This window comes from Macaca nemestrina, chromosome 8 (assembly GCF_043159975.1).
Source record: "Macaca nemestrina isolate mMacNem1 chromosome 8, mMacNem.hap1, whole genome shotgun sequence".
Taxonomy (NCBI): Eukaryota; Metazoa; Chordata; class Mammalia; order Primates; family Cercopithecidae; genus Macaca; species Macaca nemestrina.
The window spans coordinates 39047513-39063124 of record NC_092132.1 but is presented as its reverse complement, the minus strand read 5'-3'; the positions used below and the strand labels follow the sequence as shown (position 1 = coordinate 39063124).

General features: G+C 37.9%; 1 protein-coding gene and 1 long non-coding RNA gene across 3 annotated transcripts in view; both read left to right on the top strand.

The window, feature by feature from the left end:
* The window catches only part of LOC105475999 (oxidation resistance 1), a 469579-nt gene that overhangs the window by 112725 nt on the left and 341242 nt on the right, over nt 1–15612 (top strand). The window lies entirely within an intron of this gene.
* LOC112425626 (uncharacterized) overlaps nt 1–15612 on the top strand; it is a 62408-nt gene that overhangs the window by 25901 nt on the left and 20895 nt on the right. The window contains exon 1 of the long non-coding RNA XR_003016740.2: nt 1–15612. This exon is cut by the window's left edge and continues 25901 nt beyond it. This is a non-coding gene — a long non-coding RNA (uncharacterized lncRNA).

Genomic DNA, 15612 nt, shown 5'->3' with positions numbered 1-15612 from the left:
TACAGATTTAAAATCTCTTTTTGTTGTTGTTGTTAGTGCTTTTCCATACACTATTTATTTATTTCTGATGACTAAAGCCATTATTTACAGAAGAGAAACATCTAAACTATGGAAAATTTTAAAGAAAAAGAGACATCTGCAGATCTGTAATCCAGAAGTACCAATCAAAGCACTGAGGGCAGTGGCGCCTTCACACCATACCTTGACACTGCCCCAGAAAGTTAGGGAGACACCAGCTGGGATTGTTATGTTCTGTCCTAAAGGCCTCTCATCCTCAGCAAATAATTCCTTGCTCAAAGCATGACACAAAAGCAACATCAGAGCTGCAGGACATTTGAAAGTACCAGGTGATGAGCACTAACCTAGGTGCATCTGTGGTCAATGGCAGTTGGCTCTTGGTACCCTCTGCTGGCAAGTGAGACCTTAGGACTTACAAATAACCCAATGGATGTTCAACCCTGGTGGTGACTGACTGATTTTTCCCATTGCACAGAAAGTTTCTGGTACATATGTGTTTGCTTTGTGTGAAGGACCAAAGGATGGTCCTATTTACTCTAATGGAGGGCAATGGAAGAAGACTGGGTTTGAGAGGGAAGGATTCATGAGCTCAGTTTAGGAAATGTTGGATTTGAGTTGCCTTTAACACATCTAAGTAAAGATGTCAAGTAGGCAGTTGGAGAAGATAAAATTAGTTAGGTTAGGTTGGTGAAGAGACAAGAGACTTTCTTTCCTGGTGAGTTAGAGCATACGCAAGGTCACAGAGGTAGAGACATGAGGGAGTGTTATACTGACAACAAAATATAGTAAGGTAGTGCCAAATACGGAAAACCTGTTGCTTATGATATGCAGTGGTGATATTATTGATTTATCAGCATGAAAAATTGGTAATGGGTGGGAATTTCATATTCTTTATCCAAGAAACTTCAGAATGAGATTTTCTATAATTTTCCTGTAACCTAGTTTTCACCCTAAACGAGCTAGGTATATCATAGATGATAATATCTAAAAGACAGGGGGCAAATAGGAAAGTAATTTCCTAGGAAGGGTAAATATAGCTATGATATTTCTTCACAGGATAGGGGTTATCACCCAATAGATGTGCCAACTCAATGACATTGAATCTAAATAAAAACAGCTTGCTGGCTCTTTTTTTTGTTGTTTTTTAGATTTTCTTGCCATACACAGCTTCAAAACAATTTCCCCAGCTCCTTTAGAATCATATTGCTCCCCAAACAGGGGATCTGGAGAACCTGTGACTGTTTCCATCCTTCTCCCACTTCTCCACTTAACTTGAGATTGTTTTCCTTTCTGAGTCACAGCTCCATATGGTTTCTGTTTCCCTCCTCTTACATAGCAAGCTGATTACCTGTAATCTTTTCATTGCTACAGTCTGTACCTTTAACTCTAATTAATCTCACAAATGCATGACAAAGAGAAATTAGTAGAAACAGTATGGGCGAATATTAGCTTATCCTTATTACTAGAGAAGTAAGTCAACACGAATTTCCTAATGGTAAATTTATAACACTATCTTTGCATGTCATAAACCACACGCGAGCTAGTTATTCATTAGTTTACTACAGTGTGCCTGGGCTCAGATAATCCCAAAACACAGTTACGAATCATAATCGAGCCACCAATTTATATCAGTGCTTTGAATTTTTTATTCAAACTGCTAATTTACATAATGAATAAAAGTAGAAATCACGTGTAATCTATTTTTAACAGTCTATGTAAAAGTCTTTCCATTGCTATAAGAAACAGTCGATAGAAAAAAACATTTTATGTCTAAAACGTTAAAAATCTCCAACCACTTAAATGCTATCAAAATGATCAGATGAATTCTTCTTTATTTCCCCTTCCTTCTTCTTGATAGTGTTTGTGAGTAATGAAATATATAACATAGGGTGGATTGAAAGGTTGCTATATTTTAGATATGTAAGGAGTGTTTTATAGTTAAGAGTGTAGGAATTTTGAAAATGTAACTTTTCTAGTAAATTTTATGTTCATATTATAAATAATTCTATAATGATCTTCATATATATGATTTTGGTATCCAATTTTACTAAGTACTTGATATAACTTGCATAATACATACTTACCATTAGGATTTGATATTCCTATATATTTATACTATCAGAAACACAATTAAAACAGTTAGCCAAGGAAAAGGTGATACTCCTACATTTTAAAGATAATGTTAGCTATTTCTGTTTAAGATACATTTTAAGATAATAATGGGACATCAAGTTTAGGGAAATAGTAGAAAGTTATTTTTAAAATGGAATCTCTACCTGAAAAGGCAGACAGTAACTGTTGTACAGATGTACTATCCACTTAGTGATTAAATAATCGATGACAGGGCATTTTGAGCTGCAGCATTTTATTCTAAGAGTTGGGGGCAGGAAACATATTTTCAGTTATTGACACACAGCCACCCAAAAATCATGACAACATGTTGCCCTTTTTGAAAGATGAAATCTGTAGTATTAGAGGACTTTTTTAAAGGGTATATTTAATAGATATGCTACACATCTGTTAGAATGGTAAAAAAAAAAAAAAATTTCTTACAAAATTAACCACATGCTTGCCATATAACCCAGCAACCTCACTCTTAGATAATTACCTAAGAAAACTTAAAACCAATATCCACACCAACACCTGGGCTATGATGTTGATAATCATTATCATTAAAAACTATAAATATCATTATGAATCCTGAATATCATTTGTATTCATACTCATTAAAAACTGGAAACCACCTGAATGTCCTCCAGCTGGTAAGTGGATAAACGGATATGATACAGCCAAATAATGGGATACTACTCAGCAATAAAGAGTGGGACCTACTGATTGTAACAATATCAGGGATGACTCTTAAATATATTTTGTCAACTGAAAGAAGCTAGACCCAGGAAGCTACATTTTGACTTCACTTATTTGACATTTTGGAAAAGGTATGGGGATGGAGCACAGTTTGGTGGTTGCCAGGCTTTGTGGGACAGGACAATAGTTGACCAAAAGAGGCTGCACAAATGAACTCTAGGTGTAATGGAACTGTTTCACATGCTACTTGGGTGGCAGAAATATGACTCGATGCATTTCTCGAAGTCCACAGAACTGTGCATCATGAGTGTGAACTTTAGATATGCAAATAAATTTTCAAAAGGATCAACCTAAGGATCTCAGAATGGAATGCAGACTGAGAAAGAAATCTGATGTTTTACAAGTGTATGTTATAACCTCCCTAAAAGTAGTGGGGGGAAAAGTAATTGACCTGAATAACTTTAGAAAACATTGTTTTCCCTGGAAACTGAAAAGCTAAAACCAAAAGGAACTGTGCATAGGGATACCCTTTGGCAATTCTGAAACCATGTTATATGTATTAATATATATGTATGTTTTAGATCATGGGAGCCAGATTTATCACTATCAGATAAAAGCTAAAATAATCCAAGGGGGCAGTCTAGAATGAATCCTGTGGTGTTGAATTGGAGTTGGAGCCATCAATACGCACAAGATAAAGATATTGTATTAGTCCGTTTTCATGCTGCTGATAAAGACATACCCAAGACTGGAAGAAAAAGAGGTTTAATTGGACTTACAGTTCCACATGGCTGGGGAGGCCTTAGAATCACGATGGGAGGTGAAAGGCACTTCTTACGTGACGGCAGCAAGAGAAAATGAGAAAGTAGCAAAAGCAGAAACCCCTGATAAACCCATTAGATCTCATGAGACTTATTCACTATCACGAGACTAGCATGGGAAAGACTGGTCCCCATAATTCAATCACCTCCCTCTGGGTCCCTCCCACAACATGTGAGAATTCTGGGAGCTACAATTCAAGTTGAGATTTGGTGGGGACACAGCCAAACCATATCAGCTATGGATACATAAAAGTATAGATACGTGTGTATACATCGGTTAGTATAGATCCATCTATTTCCCAGGTCTGTCTACCAAGAGGGCCAAGAAGCAATGATACACTTGTGGTAAAGAGCAGACCCAATGCCCAGATTGTACTTTCTAAATACCACTCTCCGATGAAAGGACTCAGCATTCTTTGGGAAAATAGCTGATTCTAGGGCTGGGCAGGGAAGATACAAGACAGACCTGGAGTGTCTTCTAGTGTCAAAAAATGAGGAAGTGCTCAAAAAAAGAAAAGAATGGGGCATGTCACAGGGGCCCAGGAGCCAACCTAACTGAGTTCCCAATGGCCAAGACTGGAACAATTTGAGCAACAAAATAAATAGAATAATACTAGTTTACAACCCAAAGCATAAAACGAATGTCCATGAGTTCCTACTTATATAAATAAATACATACACATGTAAATAAATAGAGGGAGAACAGACAAATCTTCCACTTTGAACAATTCCAAATACTATATGTAGACATAACTCCCTCCAGGAGGGGCAGCTTAATTCCACTGTGCTGGAGAGTGGGTGGTATTTGGTGTCTCACTTCCAAAGGGTAGTGTTTGGAAAGGGAGAAAGAGTAACTGTACAGTAGAGAAACCTGACACATACCGCCTGAGCCAAGTGATCAAAGGTAACATTGCTGGTGATACAGGACATTCATCTCATGTACTCCCGATAGGATGTGGGGAGGAGGGTGTCTCATGTCTGTGATAGTGTTCCCCAAACACACAGTCCTAGTCTAATTATGAGAAAAAACACTATGAAACAGAGACTGAGGGACATTCTACAAAATACTTGACAAATGTTCTTAAAACTGTCAAGGTGTTAAAAAAATAAAGAAAGATTGAGAAACTGTCACAGACCAGAGGAGACTAAGGGGACATGACGACTAAATGCAGTACGGTTCCCTGGACTGGACCCTCAGACAGTAAGGAGACAGTGGAAAAACTGGTGAATAATGTCTGTAGTTTTTATTAGGTTGGTGCAAAGTAATTGTGCTTTTTGCCATTACTTTTAATGGTAAAAACCGCTATTACTTTTGCACCAATAATAGTAATATGCCAAGATTAACGTCTTAGTTTTTACAAATATACCATGGTTATGTAAAGTGTTAACGTTAGGAGAAACTAGACGAAGGGTACACAGAAACTCTCTATACTGTCTTTGAAGCTGTTCTTTAAATCCAAAATTATTTAAAAATAAAATTTTATTTAAAAACAAATGAATGCTCTGTATGTATAATGACTCGGAACAATTCCAAGATATATTATTAAGTGCAAAGAAACCCCCCCCAGCAATTTGCAGATCAATATGTATAATACGCTACTATTTATATTAAAATATGTATGTATAAATTATTCATTTTGCACTGAGTATCCTGGAAAGTTTGTCCAAAAACTTGGTGATACTGATTGCCTTGAGGCTTTCTGGGAAGAAGAGTGGCAAGGAGATTTACTTGGATATCTTGCACTTTGTTGCACCATTTAAATTTTGGTACTTGTGCATGTATTTCTTATTGAAAAAATAAACTAATGATGTGTACATAAATTTTAAAACCTAGCTAATCTCTTAGGGCTTAAGGGTAGTAAGTAAACCCTAGGAAGGTGGGATAAGGATGAGGAGAGGAAGGTCACACCTTTGAATCTTAAATAACAACTATAGGGTACATGGGTAGGAAGGAGCCTTACTTTTCTACTGAATAAACTTTTGTATCTACTGATTTAAAAATTACAATTAACTTTTTAAAAAGTTCAGTTAGTGGTGGCATTCTAGTCATACTTCTCTGAAGAGATTTTTTCCTAAATCTTTATTACTTATAGTCTCCATGGCATTTTTTAAGAGTTCAGCATAAGATGATTATACTCGGGAATTTTGACGAAATAAATAAAGTATTTATTAGTTTCTGTTTGGGGATTTAAATCTACAGATTTCTTTTTTCTGCCCTTTAAAAAAAAAAAAAAAAGCTAGCTAATAAGGTTTTACCTCAACTTTTTTTTTCCCATAAATCAACAGTTACTTTTAAAAGTCAACATGACCCAAGTAGGAGAATGTTTTAATATGTTAAACTTGGCCTTATAAGTTAGGTATCGAGTTGTGCCTTGCATTAGTTTTTTAGAGCTGCCACAGCAAAGTACAACAGAGTGGCTTAAACAACAAAAATGTATTGTCTCACAGTTCTGGAGACCAGAAGCCAAAATCAGGATGTCAGTAAGGTTGGATCCTTCTGAAGGCTGAGGGAGAATCTCTTTTAAGCTTCTTTTCCTAGCTTGCAGCGGTTTGCTGGCAATCTCTGGCATTCTGTGTCTTGTAGATTAATCACCCGGATCTCTGCCTTCACCTTCACATGACCTTCTCTCTGTGTGTGTCTGTGTCCAAATTCTGCTTTCATAAGGACACCAGTCATATTTGATTAGGGCTCACCTAATGAACTCATTTTAACTTGGTTCCCTCTGTAAAGAAAGATCCCGTTTCCAAATAAAGTTCATATCACCAATTCTCTTCACTGGCTGAGCTGTGGTCTAGACTGTCAATAATTGCATTTCCGTGGTCTTCCTTTATTCTTAAACTTAGCTGTACATCAGAGTCACCTGGGGAACTTTGAAAAACACTGATGCAGTAGTCCTACTCTTTAGAGATTTAGATTTAGTTGGTACAGAGTGCAGCCTGGGCATCAGAGTGTTTAAAAGCATTTTTTTCCAGATGATTCCCGCTTGCAGCAGGATTGAGAGCTGCTGCTGCAAGCCCCGTGCACTCGAGGAGAAAGAATGAGTCAGTCGCCACAGGAGCATATTCTGCCTTGGACAAGGAATGGGAAATGAGTGGGTCAGTAATCACAACCCTTTCTATTTTTGAATACTGAATAGGTATAAAACTAATTAGCCTCTTTTCCTTCTGGGGTGTGTAAGGTTCAAACACACAGGAATATTCAGGGAAATTAAATGGCTCTTTGCAGATTTAGTTGGTCCAGATGCCTTCTTTAACTCTACTGTCTTTAAGTTTTCCTCTTCCCTTCTTGGGAATGTGTTCAGTGGGGTTTGAGTAGCAGCAAATGCTCAGGTGCCACCCACCCCACCTCTGGTGAATCACTTAGTTTTCATTCATCAGGGCCTACGCTTGAAATAATACAGACATCTGAGAGTGTAAACATAGCTATTTGCTATTCTTCTTTCTGCTGATAAATCACTGCTTCACTCACTGAGTCTTATTGTTCTCTAAAAATAATCCTTTTACATGCACATCTGGGGACTTTCTTCTCATTTTCCATAAAATTTCTGTTTAATCCCACTCCCCAACAAAGTCATCTTAACCAAATTGGAATACTAAATCTTTTACTTTTTCACTACTGTCTTTATTTATTTGTACTTTCCATAATGATTTTGGTGCCCAAAAGGCCACTTGAAAATACTGAAATGTTGTGAAGTTTAAGTGAAAGTAACTACCACTTAGACACTAAGCCTACTAAATGATCTGAGTTACATTTCCCCATCTGTGACACAGATACATTAATTCCATAATTGTCCCAGTGCACTTCATTGTGTTCTTGTCAAGATTAGAAGAACAAAGATAGTAAAAAGGACTTGGGAAATGTAAAATCGTCTATTTTCTCAGTTTTATTGTATTCAGTGATACAGCTGTGACAACAGCAATCCTAGTATTTCATCATCATTATTTCATTGAGCTCCCAGCTGTTTACCTGGCCAGGAGCAATCAAAATAGAAATTAGTTCTTATAGCTTGTTTTGGGTTTTATAGTCTGATGCTAGCTACCTCATCCAACATATCGTATTTTAAAGCTTATTACAAAAAAAAAAAGGGTGCTACAGTGATGGATGTGAATGGTTAAGAAATATCATTTGGAATAGAATTTCACTATCCCCAAAGAACCCTCTATGAAGTATTATACGTGGCATTCAGACTGTGATTAGAAACCCTCTTTTGACCAGGATAACCCAGAGTCATACAGAGATGGGATTCTGAGAAATGTAATTCCCATTTTAACCAAACAGACGTAACACAATCTAGCACAGGCAGGTGCTACTATCATCTGTGTTTTACAAATGAGAGACAGGGCACAAATAAGTCAAATAAGTTACTTAAGGTCACACAGCTAATTAGTGGCAAAGTCGGGTTTGAACTCAGACAGTCTGACTCCAGATTGCAAGCTTCTAACCCCTGAGTTTTGCTGTCTCTGTGATAAATAAAGGGTGCTGTAGAAAATCTCAGTGCATTTTTGCTTGCATCAAGAGTCCTTGTTTCTGGTTCATTAAAGAAAACTTATCATCAGGCTGTTACATAAAGCAATTATATGTTTTGTGTCCATTCTCTTCTACTTTTTGTTAATAACCCTCACTTATTTTCATGTTTTCACAGAAATGATCTGTGTTTTGCCCTTTCAAAATTCACTTTTTTTCCAAATCATTTCTTGATTATAAGCCTTCCAACTATTTTGATTGTTGTTTCACTATCTGACTCTTAGCAGTTGCACATGTTGCACTAGTTTAATGATCGTTCAGGTTTATGTTATTTGTATATATTCTGACATCATTAAAATGTTCATGCTCCATTTTCTCAAGCATGTTGCAACATCCTTAAGTCAGGAAGATTCTTTATATCACCGCCAAACAGTGCATAGTAGATGCTCAAAAGTATTTCTTTGTTAGATGACAAATCTTCCTGCAGTAAATCAACTCCACTGGGTTTTATTATTCTGCTTTAATGTCTACCCTCCTAAAAATACTCCCAAAAGAGGATGAAACACAATGAATATTTTTAGACTGGCAGATTCCCAGGATTTTCTAACACTAGCAAAATCATTCCTTCCAATCAGTTTCCTCTTTTTTCAAAGGTATTAAAATGCTGATAATATTTTTAAACCTTTATTTTTTAATTAATATAAATTGGTCTTATATTATGATTGTGTAGCCAGAGTTGGCAGATTACTTGTGACTGAAATACTGAGTTATAATGTCCAATTTAGACTGGGAAAATAAATAAGACTTAAATTTGTTGTGTTATAAAATGAAATGTCTGTATTAAATATCTCCATAATGAGGTTTCATTCTGAATCACACTTAGACAGAGTATCTAATTGCAATTTGTAAATAAAACATGCTCCAAAATATCACAATTCTGCTGGGTGGATTATGACAGATCGATACAAGTAGGTATGTGGTTTGGAGGAGTAAATGATTATTTTTACTTTTTAATTTAATCAACATGGTTTAGTAGCTGCTATTCAAAAAATTTAAGTTTGTTAGTATGTATTATGATGAAGTGTAAGTTAAAGAAAATGGAGCATTAAAGACAAATGAAAAGTAAAATATTTCTAAAGAGAGTTTTATTTGAAACTATTGAGCAAATTTTTTTTCACATTTCTTTATCACCAGTTTTCCAATCATGTCCCTTTCAAATTCTAGACCATCCAGCTATATCACTGGCCATAGTCCTTGAATGTCATCACGTATCTGGCCATTTCTTCTTCTAAGCAAAGTGAACAGCCAGGTGCACTGCTCAAAGTTCTGCCCAGGAGGAAGATTTCCCTTACCACTGTACTTCAGGGATGTCCCAGAAAAAAGGCTATAGTGGTGCAGCTGTCTGTACCCTTTCAGGTGGTACCGGCATATTAGGTAGAACCATTTGCAGACCACGCCTGTGGTCTTATCGTCCCCTGGTTAACCGTTGGGTATCTACTAAGGCCTGGTAACTGTTTCTCAAAAGCAGGGTAGTTATCTATGAGTGATGGCAGGGCCTTGCTCTGAAATTTTAAGGGCCTGCACTGTGATTCACCTGTAGAGGTCTGACAAAGGCCTGGCAGCTTTTTTGGTCACTCAGTAAATTAGTTGGAGTAACACACACAAATGAGGAATATGTTACCTTGAAAAGCCAAGGAGACCTATTTTTTGGTTGTAGGAGGGCCAGATGCAACAACTTATCCTTCATCTCAGAAGAGATATCACAGCATGCCCCCACACCACTGGACCCCTAGAAATTTCACCTAAGTAGAAAGCCTCTGAATTTTTATCAGTTTACTAGCTAATGCCACAGGTCTACAAGACTCAGAGTATTCTGATTGCTGCTTTGACACGTCTGTTCATCAGGGAAACCCTGCCCACCTTGCCTGTGACAGTTGAGTGCTGCCACTTGGCCTCTGCCACGCTGCAGTTCAGTTATTCCCACTGCATTAAGTTTTCTCAAATCAATGAGTGTAGTTTCCACTGTAAGGTCTAACCTACAGAGAAGAGCAATTGTGGAGCTCTTCAAGAATGCTGGGGCCTCCCACACAAATTTATTTCTCATACATATGATAAAAGGCATATCTCCTGGATTCTACCAGTTTAGATAGGTAGATCACAAACAACGAGCCTACCCTAACATTCCAATCTCCTTGAGCCTTTGAATTTTTTCCTCTATAATAAACCTAGCCAGGTTTGGCATTTCCAACTTGTTCATTGTTGACCACCTTTTGGTTCATGTTTCAGCCATCCAAATGAACTGCTGGGGTCCAGATCAATACAGCTGGCCTTTTCCAATTTTCTGTTCCTTCCACCATTATCCCACACCCTTAGTATCCATCCCTACACATGTTCCCTGGAGTTTTGTCTGTGTACATTAGAAAACTCAGATCTTTCTTGTGGAATGTAGCACTGCTCTTCGTGGGTCACACTGTGAACCTCACCTTTAGGGGCCTGTGGGGTCTTCAGTCTTGTTATAGATCTGCAAACAAAGAGATGTGAGAGGGGGAGGTTCTGAGGAGATCTAGCATTGTCTTGCATGTGAGGCCTCAGGGGATACCATTTCAGTTTCTTCAGGCAATGCAGGGTTAATCCCCTCAGACAAAGTGGTATAGGGCTTTCAGATGGGGGTGAAAGCCCTATACCACTTGGGGTTGTGGGGGGACAAATCAATTCACTTGGGGATAGGGATGCTGCTACCGCTGAGTGTGGAGATGCTGAGAATGAGGAAGCCACTTCTGCTGGGAGTGGGTAGGCCACTTCTGCTGCAGGGAGAAGCTTCTTCTGCTGAACGTGGGGAGACTTCTTCCACTGGTAAAGAAGACTTGTCAGAATTTAGGGCCTCAATGTCCGCAACTTCATCTGGGTTTTCCCACATATCTCCATCCCAACTTACAGGATCCCATTGTTTTTTCAACTAATACCCTCATTTGAACAGTAGAGAACCTGTGAGACTGGGAGTTCAACTTGTGTTATAATTCAGCCAGCTGCAAGATGAGATTCTGCGTTTGATTTTTGTCAATCTCAGCCCTATGGCTACAGGAGTTACAGATTTCCTTCAGGACACAGATGGAAGACTTTAGGTCATTTCTACCACATAAAAACTGGGAATTGGAACCTCTTAGCTCATTCTTTTTTTTCACCACTTTGACCAGAAACATTGGGAGTGAACAGCCAAACTTACTATGTTTGTTACTTTTCCAAAAGTGTCAGAAGGTATTATATCCAGTAACTCAAGCTACTTACTTCTTTGTTTTTTCTTTTTTTTTTTTTTTTTTTTGAGATGGAGTCTCACTCTGTTGCCCAGGCTGGAGTGCAGTGGCACAATCTTGGCTTACTGCAAGCTCCACCTTCCAGGTTCACGCCATTCTCCTGCCTCAGCCTCCTGAGTAGCTGGGACTATAGGTGCCCGCCATCACGCCTGGCTAATTTTTTATATTTTTAGTAGAGATGGGGTTTCACTGTGTTAACCAGGATGGTCTCGATCGCTTGACCTTGTGATCCACCCGCCTCAGCCTCCCAAAGTGCTGGGATTGCTCCTTGCTTCTTATAAGTGATTGATTGAGTTTCTAATGCAAATATTTGTATATTTCTGTTGCCAGATCAAACATGTACTATCAGTGCTCTCTTTACTGATAGAGAAGAGGAAGTCATTAAAATATTTAAATCAAATCAGATTAGAGAGCCAATTCAGAAACCATATATATGTGTATGTAAATTCAGAAACCATATACATATATATGTGTGTGTGTGTATATATATATGCTCATGTGATTATGGAGTCTGGAAAGTCTCATAATCTGCCATCCACAAGGTGCAAATCCAGCAAGCTGGTGGCATAGTTCTAAAGTCTTAAGAACCAGAAAGCTGATGGTATAGATTCCAGTTCAAGTCTGAAGACCTGATAACTGGGAGTATAATCCTTCACTCCTTTCTTTATCTCTTCCCTGTGAAAGGTGACTTTGAAACTTGTCCCATCAAGAAATGAAGTCTGTTTCCCCTTCCCTTGAATTAGGGGCAGACTTTGTGATTTGCTTCAGCCCACAAAATCCAGCAGAAATAACTTTGTGCAAGTTCAGAACCTAGCCCACAAGAGCGGTTACATGCTTCTACTCTTTTGGAACCCTATCCAGCCACTATGTGAACAATCACAGGTTAGCTTGCTGGAGGATGAAAGAATATATGGGCCAGAATTGAGTCAACCCAGCTGTCCCAGCCATGATCATGTAAGAGGGTATAGCAAAGATCAATAAAAGCAACTCGCAACTGACTACAGATGATGAGGGAGGACAATTTAGACAAACAAACAAACAAAAACCCCAAACCGCCAAGATACGTTCAGCCTAAATTGTTTATCCACAGAATAATAAGCTAAATAAGTGGTTATCGCTTTAAACCACTAAGTTTTAGGTTGGTTTGTTATGCAGCAATAGATAACTGATACACCAAAGGGGTTCTTTAACAGAACAAAAGACTAATCAACATTATATTAAATAACTCTATGTTATATACTTGCATATAATTAACTCTAAAAAGCACGAATAGCCTGAAATCATTCTGTTATTCCTCCAGAGAAACTAGTAAGCATCTACAGGCTGTGTGGCTAAAACATACTTGGAATCCTCCTGTGTATATCTTACCCCAACCTGATCTTGTCATAGGGTGGCTTGACTTACTGTTCACTTTTGTATTTGTATGAGTATCTGGAGTACAGTCTGTACTCATTAATCCCCAAAATGGCTGTTACTTCTGGCCCTCTAACATAACTGCTGAGTTGATTCAGAAACATGTCAATTAAAAGTTGACTTAATAGAAGTTCGCTTATTTTTGAATAAAAAAATTAAGATGTAATACCCATTCCCTGTTTTACTTATTCATATATAAAAAACTATGTTTTGAAAAGTGCCTGTCTCCCTGCAAAAACCTGCACACTGACACTCATAACAGCCTTCTTCATAGTTGCCAAAACTATGTCCTTTCAGTAGATGAAGCAATGAAAAACTGTGGTATATTCAGACAATGGAATATTACTTGGTGCTGAAAAGAAATGAGCTATCCAGCCAGGAAAAGTTATTAAGACATCTTAAATGCTTATTACTAAATGAAAGAAGCTAATCCAAAAAAGCTACATACTGTATGATTTCAACTGCATGACACTCTGGAGAAGGCAAAGTTAGGGAGACAATAAAAAGATCAGCAGTTGCCAGGGATAACTCAAGAGAGAGAGATGAATAGGTAGCACACAGAGGATTTTTAGAGCAGTAAAACTACTCTGAATGATACTATAATGGTGGATACATGTCATTATACGTGTGTCAAACTCTAGAATGTATATCAAGAGTAAATCCTCAGGGAAACTGTGAGCTTTGGGTGATAATAGCACGTCCGTGTTAACTTATCACTTGTAACAAATGTACTATTAGTTTGCTGCAAAAGTAATTGCGGTTCTTGCTGTTAAAAGTAAGAGCAAAACTGCAATTACTACTGCACTAGCTAAATACTCTGGCTGTGCGAGAGTGAGAGCAGGGGGTATATGAAAACTCTGTAGTTTCTACTCAGATTTGCTGTTACCCTAAAAATTCTCTAAAATATAAAGACTATTATTAAAAGTATCTGGATTATAGATTATGTATTAAACTAAATGTTTCCCTCTTTTTGTGGAAACATTTCAGAATTTTTGAAGTATGTTAATATGTATGTGTATCTGTGACAGGCTAACACATGACAAGATTTAAATCTTTGAAACTGATACTATCTTGAGCTACTTAATTCACCATCAGTGTAATAATGCTGGATTTGTTTGAAGGGTGAGTGAGTTCTCCTTTGAATCTGATTAATTTTCCCCAGAGGGGCATGAGAATTGAGAATGCATTTCTAATCAGTTTGCTGTACCTAACTTACTAGAATTGCTGTTTGATTAGTACCCACTGCAAATCAATATAACATAAAGGGTATCCATTTTAATGAGCAGAAAGACTACTCTAAGAAACAGAAAGATTTATCAAATAATTTCTTAATCTGAAGGGCCAGTTGAGGTCATCTACTAATTGAACACCTTCACTTTATAGACACAGGCACTGAAATTCTCAAGAGTTACACAGCTTCCCTAAGATCACATAGCTGGGTAACAATTGGGCCAGTACTGTTATTTATTACTTGATACCATCTTTTAGCAGTACAAACTATCTGAAACATGTTATGGTGGAAGGAGAGCATGCCACAGCAACTGTACCTGTACAATTTGGATAATTCATTGACCCAGGAATTGCCAGTACTAACCCTGAATGTGCTCAATTTTGAGTTCATCAATTACATTTCCTCATTGGGGAAAGGGTTTATTTTGGCCTTCTGTACAATTCTTGCTCACCTTGAAAACTCAGTTCAAGCATCATATTGTTTGGGAAGCCTTCGCTAGTGTACTCAGGCACTATTGACCAGATCCCCACTACACTTTGTGCTACCCATCATTTGCAGCCACAGTTTTCAACCAAGGGGTGGTTTTGCTCTCTAGGAGACATAGAGGAATGTCTGGACATATTTCTAATTGTCATGGCTTGAGGTAATATCTAGTGGGTGCAGGCCAGTGATGCTGCTGAACATCCTGCAATGCACAGGATGGTCCATGCTCATCAAAGAATCATTGATCCCCAAATAGCGTTGCTCTTAAGAACTCCTGAATTATACTATTGTTTCAGATGCTTGCCAAAGCCAAGAATGGTTCTTCTCTCTGGAATAGTTACTTTCAGTTCTTTTAAACTAAACAATGAGATGAACATTTTAGGACATCAGGAGATACACATTAATTCAAAAGTGTGTTTTTTTCCACTGCTCTTGAAATTTTTAAAACCTAAAACTGTATTCAACAGTATTCAGATATGACTTACATTGGCATCAGTTCTTTGATGGTGAGACTTCTCTTTCTTCTCCTCCTCCTGCTTAAGGTCCCTGACTTTGTAAGGATTTAGACGCACAATATTTCACTTACATTTTCAAGGGGAGCGAATAAGGGATGGCTTTATTACTTTATCTTCCCTCTTCCAAAATAGAATTATTGGCTTCCAATAAGAGCAAACTAATATCTCACTGGTGGCAAATTCAGCAGGCAGGTCCATTTTTCTCTACTAATGTCAACTTTATACATACCAACAAGTTTGTTGTATATATTCTTTCAATTGTTGCTGCTTTTTGGGCAAGACGCACATGGGTGTAATCATGGCTACTGGGTCTGTCCCGCAGACCCTGGCCGAAGGATGAAATGAGTACTCAGACACAGGTATGCAGTATAAGAGCAGCTAGGTGACCACCTGACTCTAGTGGCCAGGGAGCAGAGCAAGAAGCTGGAGCTGCTTGCTTTTATTCAGTGCAGGCACAATGCCAAAAACCTGGAGCCAACACTACCTGTAGGTAATGAACATTTATTGTTCCCCTTTCAGGGAACTTCACGCATGTGGATGATCAAAG